Source organism: Aedes aegypti, chromosome 1, assembly GCF_002204515.2.
Source record: "Aedes aegypti strain LVP_AGWG chromosome 1, AaegL5.0 Primary Assembly, whole genome shotgun sequence".
Taxonomy (NCBI): domain Eukaryota; kingdom Metazoa; phylum Arthropoda; class Insecta; order Diptera; family Culicidae; genus Aedes; species Aedes aegypti.
Window position 1 is genome coordinate 100,690,067 of NC_035107.1, and position 7,909 is coordinate 100,697,975.

The following is a 7,909-nucleotide window of genomic DNA, read 5'->3' on the forward strand; positions in this document are numbered from 1 at the left end:
CTATGAAGACATCTATGGGGACTTTTTTGTGGGAACCTCTGTGAGAATTTATGAGAAAACCTGAGTAGACACTTCTGTAAAAATCTCGGCACAAACTCGTATGAAGAATTAAATGGAGACTATTGCACATACCTCTTATCGCGGCTTCTATGGATACCTCTGTTGAGACTTCAGCAAAAATCTTTGTGAATACCTCTGTGTAGACCTCGGATGGGACGTCTGTGAAGCTTCCGTGAACATTTATTTGGAGACCTTTCTGGAGTTCTCTATGGAGACTGTGGAGACTTCTGCGAATACTTCTGTGACGTCTTCTACGTGGATTCTTGTGAAGACCTTTGGAGAGTCTGGTGAAGTCATTTGTGGATACTATGAGAAGTCATGTGGAGACCTTTTCTGTGAATTTTATTGAGGAGATTTGTGAGAGATAACAAGAAGACAAGAAGACAAGAAGACAAGAAGACAAGAAGACAAGAAGACAAGAAGACAAGAAGACAAGAAGACAAGAAGACAAGAAGACAAGAAGACAAGAAGACAAGAAGACAAGAAAAGAAGACAAGAAGACAAGAAGACAAGAAGACAAGAAGACAAGAAGACAAGAAGACAAGAAGACAAGAAGACAAGAAGACAAGAAGACAAGAAGACAAGAAGACAAGAAGACAAGAAGACAAGAAGACAAGAAGACAAGAAGACAAGAAGACAAGAAGACAAGAAGACAAGAAGACAAGAAGACAAGAAGACAAGAAGACAAGAAGACAAGAAGACAAGAAGACAAGAAGACAAGAAGACAAGAAGACAAGAAGACAAGAAGACAAGAAGACAAGAAGACAAGAAGACAAGAAGACAAGAAGACAAGAAGACAAGAAGACAAGAAGACAAGAAGACAAGAAGACAAGAAGACAAGAAGACAAGAAGACAAGAAGACAAGAAGACAAGAAGACAAGAAGACAAGAAGACAAGAAGACAAGAAGACAAGAAGACAAGAAGACAAGAAGACAAGAAGACAAGAAGACAAGAAGACAAGAAGACAAGAAGACAAGAAGACAAGAAGACAAGAAGACAAGAAGACAAGAAGACAAGAAGACAAGAAGACAAGAAGACAAGAAGACAAGAAGACAAGACAAGAAGATGACGAGAAGATGACAAGAAGATGACAAGAAGGTGACAAGAAGATGACAAGAAGATGACAAGAAGATGACAAGAAGATGACAAGAAGATGACAAGAAGATGACAAGATGATGACAAAAATATGACAAGAAAATGATACGAAAATGACACGAAGATGACAACAAAGATGACAAGATGATGACGAGAAGAAAACAAGAAGATGACAAGAACCTGAAAAGAAGATGACAAGAAGATGACACAAAAATAACACGAAGATGATAACAAGATGACAAGACGATGACAAGACGATGACATTAAAGATGACAAGAAGATGATAAGAAAATGACACGGAAATGACACGAAGATGACAAGAAGATAACAACAAAGATGACATGAGATGAAGAGAAGATGACAATAAGCTGTTAAGAAGATGAGAAGAAGCTGACAAGAAACTGAAAAGATGATGACACGAACATGACATTAAAGATGACAAGAAATTGACAAGAAAATGATACAAAAATGACACGAAGATGACGAGAAGATGACAAGAAGATGAGAGCAGATTACAAATAGATGACAAGAAGACGACATTAAAGATGACAAGAAGATGACAATAAGATGACAACAAAGATTACAAGAGATGACGAGAAGATGACAAGAATATGACAAGAACATGACAAGAAGAGGACAAGAAGATGACAAACAGAAGACAAGAAGATGAGAAGAAGATGATAAACAGATGACAAGAAGATGACATTAAAGATGATAAGAAAATGACACAAAAATGACAAGAAGATGACAACAAAGATGACAAGATGATGACGAGAAGAAAACAAGAAGATGACAAGAACCTGAAAAGAAGATGACAAGATGATGACACAAAAATAACACGAAGATGACAACAAGATGACAAGACGATGACATTAAAGATGACAAGAAGATGATAAGAAAATGACACGAAAATGACACGAAGATGACAAGAAGCTGTTAAGAAGATGAGAAGAAGCTGACAAGAAACTGAAAAGAAGATGACACGAACATGACATTAAAGATGACAAGAAAATAATACAAAATTGACACGAAGATGACGAGAAGATGAAAAGAAGATGAAAGCAGATGACAAGTAGATGACAAGAAGACGACATTAAAGATGACAAGAAGATGACAAAAAGATGACAACAAAGATGAGAAGAAGATGATAAACAGATAACAAGAAGATGACATTAAAGATGACAAGAAGATGATAAGAAAATGACACAAAAATGACAAGAAGATGAAAACAAAGATGACAAGATGATGACGAGAAGATGACAAGAACATAACAAGAACATGACAAGAAGATGACAAACAGAAGACAAGAAGATGAGAAGAAGATGATAAACAGATGACAAGAAGATGACATTAAAGATGATAAGAAAATGACACAAAAATGACAAGAAGATGACAACAAAGATGACAAGATGATGACGAGAAGATGACAAGAAGATGACAACAAAGATGATAAAAATATGACAAGAAGAAGACAAGAATATGACAAGAAGATGACAAGAAGCTGACAAAAATATGACAATAAACTGACAAGAAGATGACAAGTAGATTTTCCACAAACTAGGATGACAAGAATATGCAGCGTTTCATAAATAAAATGTCTAGTTTTCTTTTACTGAACGTTCAAGGTAAGCTGTTAAAGAATTCTAAATATAAAATCCACATTAACCAAACATGTTTCTTCACACGGAAACACAAACGATTCAATTCAATTTTCCCAAAGCTCATGGTATTAAAAGTTCCTAATTGAACAGATTCACTTTGACCTGCCCCCTGTTTCTGGATGAAACGAACACTGTGAACTGGGCACTCAAATTTCAAATATCGAAAAACTTTCTCTTTCCTTCTATCCGGGGGCATCGAGAGACGTATTGCTACAACAAATGGATGGCATTCCGCACAGGTGCTGTTCATTTCTTAATGCGTACAGCAAACAGAAATTGGAAATAATCTCCCTTTTCCGAGCGTTCTCCGGTGTACGAAAAGGTGAGCCCTGAGTAAGGGTGGGGTGTCATCGATTTTTGTTCTGTATTGTTTGAAGAATACATAAAAGATAGCAAAATTTTATTTCATCGATGCTCTATTTGTAAGTGAAATTGATCAGACGTGTCTCATTTCTTACAACCACTACATCGAACATTTCTTGGGAGTTTTAAAGTATTTTCAAAAAAGGAATTAAAAAAAAATCGACAATTATTGTAGACAGACAACATTCAACAGTTTTTAAGTAATTTAAAAATGTTAGTTTAATATTTACATTTTTCATAAAAATACATGAAATTTTTCCAGTGTATATTTTTTATTTGTAGGCCAAAAAGTGCACTACAACTTCTGCATAGATCGTTTTTCTCTAAATTAAACAGTTTAGGAACTGGAATTCTTCAAATAATGTTCTTGCAAAAACTGATAGGCCATTTTCGAAAGTAATTCTTAAGTCAAATTCAAACCTAATTGAAGATAGTCGGGCATGATTTATAATCATTTCGATTAATTCTGGATGGAATTCGCCACATGTTACATTGGTATTGGAGCTATGTTTGTAAAAATATAATAATTTATTGATCCAGATCGTATATGCTACGATAGGAATGACGTGACATGTTTACAACCACATTTGATGTTTACACAAGTAAAGGGACTTCCATGTCTGTGTATGCCGAGACCCGAATATGTGATACAAAAAAAGATATGCCCCGAGTGAGGATCGAACTCACGACCTTAAGATTATGAGACTTGCGCGCTACCGACTGCGCTATCGAGGCTGTTGGGATTCCACGTTCAAAGGTAAGTAGCAGCTCCTGCTAAATTAACGTAATTAAAAATATGCTAATCATTGTTCTGTCCTTTTATAATTAGATTCAACAACTTTTCACCGTCGTCGAAAAACTGTTGACGGCGTCATCCTCATCATCCACGGGCAAAGAACAAAGACTCGCTCGCTTGGTACCTATACCGTTGCATATCATTGAAGAAGGAGGTGGGCCCCAATGCAAGCCAAGTGATTATCGATATTCTTTCTTTTACCACGTGCGCACTTTGGGCCAAAAATTAAAGTTTTGCAAAAAAAATGTGCAAACTTATTTGTTATAAAATCGATTACAGAGATAATTATCTCATTATTGAAAACATGTGTAATTGTATACAGTAATATCGACTCATGGAACCATACTGAAATCAAAATTTCGTGGTTACTCAAACAGCTTTCCAAAGTATTTCTGTTCCATGTCTCGATAATTTCAAGAGTCGATGATCCTTTCAAACATTGACTATAGCATACAGTTTTTGTGATTGGTTTCATAATTCCATTGCACTTTATGAAGCCAAATGCGTTTCAACGGAACTTAACTTTTCCGTATACAGTTAACTCTCCCTTACTCGATATTGAAGGGACTATCGAGTTAGGGAGGTATCGAGATACAGAACACATATTTTTCAAATTTTAAACTTCTTATTATTTTGACAAAATACATTCAGAATAGTTATTTTCACGTGAAAAACATTACAATTTTACCACATTTACCTTTGTGACACTTTTTCAACGATCAGCAAAAATTAAAAATTTCAACACCCAGAAATTGGCAGTAAACTTCAATTTTACTATAAATTTAATCATAAGAATCAAATTCATGAAATTTATTAACATTTCGAGAACATATGGAACTTTTCATGAAAATATCGAGTTAGAGAGGTAAACTTACTTGGGAAACTGAAACAGATAGCATCGAGTTAGGGAACATCAACTTACAGAGGTATCAAAGCATGCTAGATTAAAGGGACCGCGAAATCCATCGAGTTAGGGGAAATATCGAGATACAGAATATCGAGTAAGGGAGAGATGACTGTATTTCATATATAATTTTTGGTAAAAATGGGAAGAATTTTTACCATTGATTTTACAATGTTCCCATAACTTCTACTATTTTAACAAGTTTGATTTGAAATTAAAAGTATTCCGTCGAGTTCGGCATGCAATAAGTATGTGATGTAAGCCGCTCTTTCACGTGCAACCACGTGCTTTTTTTATCATGTGTATTTGCAAAAATTCGCAATCATATGTCATTTTAAGTCTAACCGATAGCTAAGCTGTTTTTTTTGCTTTATTTCCAGCATCGCTGTTCTCATTCAAACTCAATCACAAAGTCACAAACAACTACTTTCTCAACACAAGTAATTTGATCGTCTTCAAATTAATATTTAGGTAAATTTGCAAATTTGCAAACATTGAGAAAAAAAAGTTTTACGATGATAAGGCTATATAATAGGACAGTCTGTATAAGGTTCCCTAAAACGCGGTTCCTGTTTGGTTTATGGATAACCTCTGTGTATAGACTCTTGAAAAAAAATATGATACGGCTGGTGCTTTTTCAAATTAATTGGAAATACAATATATAATATAAATATAAGTCTACGGTGGCGATCCCAAAAAAATCTTGAAAGTGTGTCGTCCATATCTAGTTGTTCTATAAGATTATTTTCGACGTTTGTTAAATATATTTCCTTGATATCCGACCCAGTACAATGTAAAGAAGTTAAAAACAAACTAAAGTAAGTTACAGTCATACGTACATACAATCATATATAACAATACATGTACAATTATGCACACTTACATGCTTGATAAAAACCCCATATCTTTTCAAAATTACATTTACAATTCAATGCTTTACAATTTTGCACCAATTACAAGCTAAGTCAACATTAAAATAAAGCAAATTTCTTAAAAATAGGGTGAGTGTACCAGTTATGGACATAGTGGTTCCCTATTTCGCCATACGTGATAACTTGAATGTCTTCACATTTTGAAAAGTTTTGTGTGTTTTAGCAGTAAGATATAGGATATATCTTGATGTTGAAACATTCAAAATTTTTCAAAATGTGGAAACATTCAAGTTATCACGTATGGCGAAATAGGGAACCACTATGGCCATAACTGGTACACTTTCCCTAGTTAGTTTTTGAACAAATGGACGATAACAACGACGTCACATTCTCTGGCTGTCCAAGCTGCAAACACTGCTGAAAATGAAAAATGGGTAGCTAATTTTTTTCCAAAATAAACTTTAGGAACGGAACTCCGCCTGATTTTTCGTCCTGCCATCATGATCGGTTGCGTTCTTGAACATGCTGCGGCAGGCACGTTAAAGTCAAAATAAACGTAAACTTCGTTGAAAACAGTTGACATGGCCATAAACCGTATTACTGGGTGTAATTGTTAAAAAATCACGTTGCCACAAAACTCTTTGAGGTGCGTAGATATTCAAACGGGATTAAATTTCAGGCAAATCCAACTCTCCAGTGAGTACTTTTGCCACAAAAGCCGCTTGTTTGATAAATCTTCTGTTGACAAGGGTGTCAATGCCAAGGAGACGACATCGGTCCTCGTATGGTGGCAAGTTCATCGAATCACGCCATGGTAGATTACGTAGAGCACGTCTTACAAATTGCCTTTGAATTGTCTCTATCCTATTTATCTTCGTCAGTTAATATGGGCACCATATAACAATATTGGATTCTAATAAAGATCTCACGAGTGCACAAAATAATGACCGGAGGCAAAGTGGGTCAGTGAATTCGCCACAAATTTTGAAGATGAAACCCAACTGTCTGTTTGCTCTTGAGATGATATTCTCGAAGTGTATCCAGAAGCTGAGTGCTGAATCCAGCGTAACGCCTAAGTCTCGTACTTGTAGACTCGCTGCAGCTGAATGCTGTTGATTGCATAATCATAGACAATTGGTCTTTGCTTGTGCTAAAACGATATGACGCTGCATTTGTTGATACTTAAGGTAAGCACGTTTCTCGAACTCCAATGCGAAAATTTGTCAACCATTTGCTGAAGTTTTTCACAGTCGTTGTAACATTCAATGATCATGAAGATTTTCACGTCGGCGGCAAAGAACAACTTGCATCCAGATGGTAATAGTTGTCTTCTACATTCGCCATTTCAAATTATAGACTAGATTCATACTTGAAGTGCTGATGACTGAAACATATTTTAGAATAAACGACTCATTCTGGAGAGCTGCGGATAAAAAATGAAATAAGTGTGATAGGCGGCTCAGTTTTGCTCAAAACCTATGGGCTAATATTGATCTAAGTGGTCTCTAACCGAAGAAACAAACTGCTTCCTTAAAAAACTCTTATGGACTTTCGTATTTACAATCGACTCTCCACATCTCGATGTTCTACATCTCGAAATCTCTCCCTATGTCGATAATTTCTTCGGTCTCTTCATTCCGCATACAATTTTCCTCTCTATGTCTCGATATCCTTTTTCAAACCCCCTTTTCTTAAACACGTTCTAAACTGTAAAACCATTCATATTGTATATTGCAATACCAAATTATCTTAGATTTATGCACAAAAATTGAAAAACAAGAACATCAAAAAACAAATTCCGAAAAATCGAGTCTAAAATTCCAGATAATTGAATCCCGGATAGTCGAGTCCCCGGATAATCGAGTCCGACCTGTACCTGCCACACGACTTACGAATGCGAAAATGGCAACTTTGCCAAAGAAAGCTCTCAGTTAATAACTGTGGAAGTGCTCATAAAACACTACGTTGAGTAGCCGACTCTGTCCCAGTGGGGATTAATGCCAAGCCAAGAAGAAGTCTCGATATCCTCCTCATCTCGATATATGTTCCTGTTGATTTTTTGTTGACAATTTTCTCTCCGTAGGGGCTCCTGGGGTAATATGCACTGTCGGGGCGAAACGCATCTTGTCAATTTCTCTGAAATAAACGAATTTTGAGA

General features: G+C 35.8%; 1 non-coding gene across 1 annotated transcript; it reads right to left on the reverse strand.

Annotated features, from left to right (window-relative positions):
* Window positions 1-3,841: 3,841 nt before the first annotated feature.
* Trnam-cau lies at window positions 3,842-3,914 on the reverse strand. The gene has a single exon. It is a non-coding gene; the product is annotated as a tRNA-Met (tRNA).
* Between the last annotated feature and the right edge of the window lie 3,995 nt (window positions 3,915-7,909).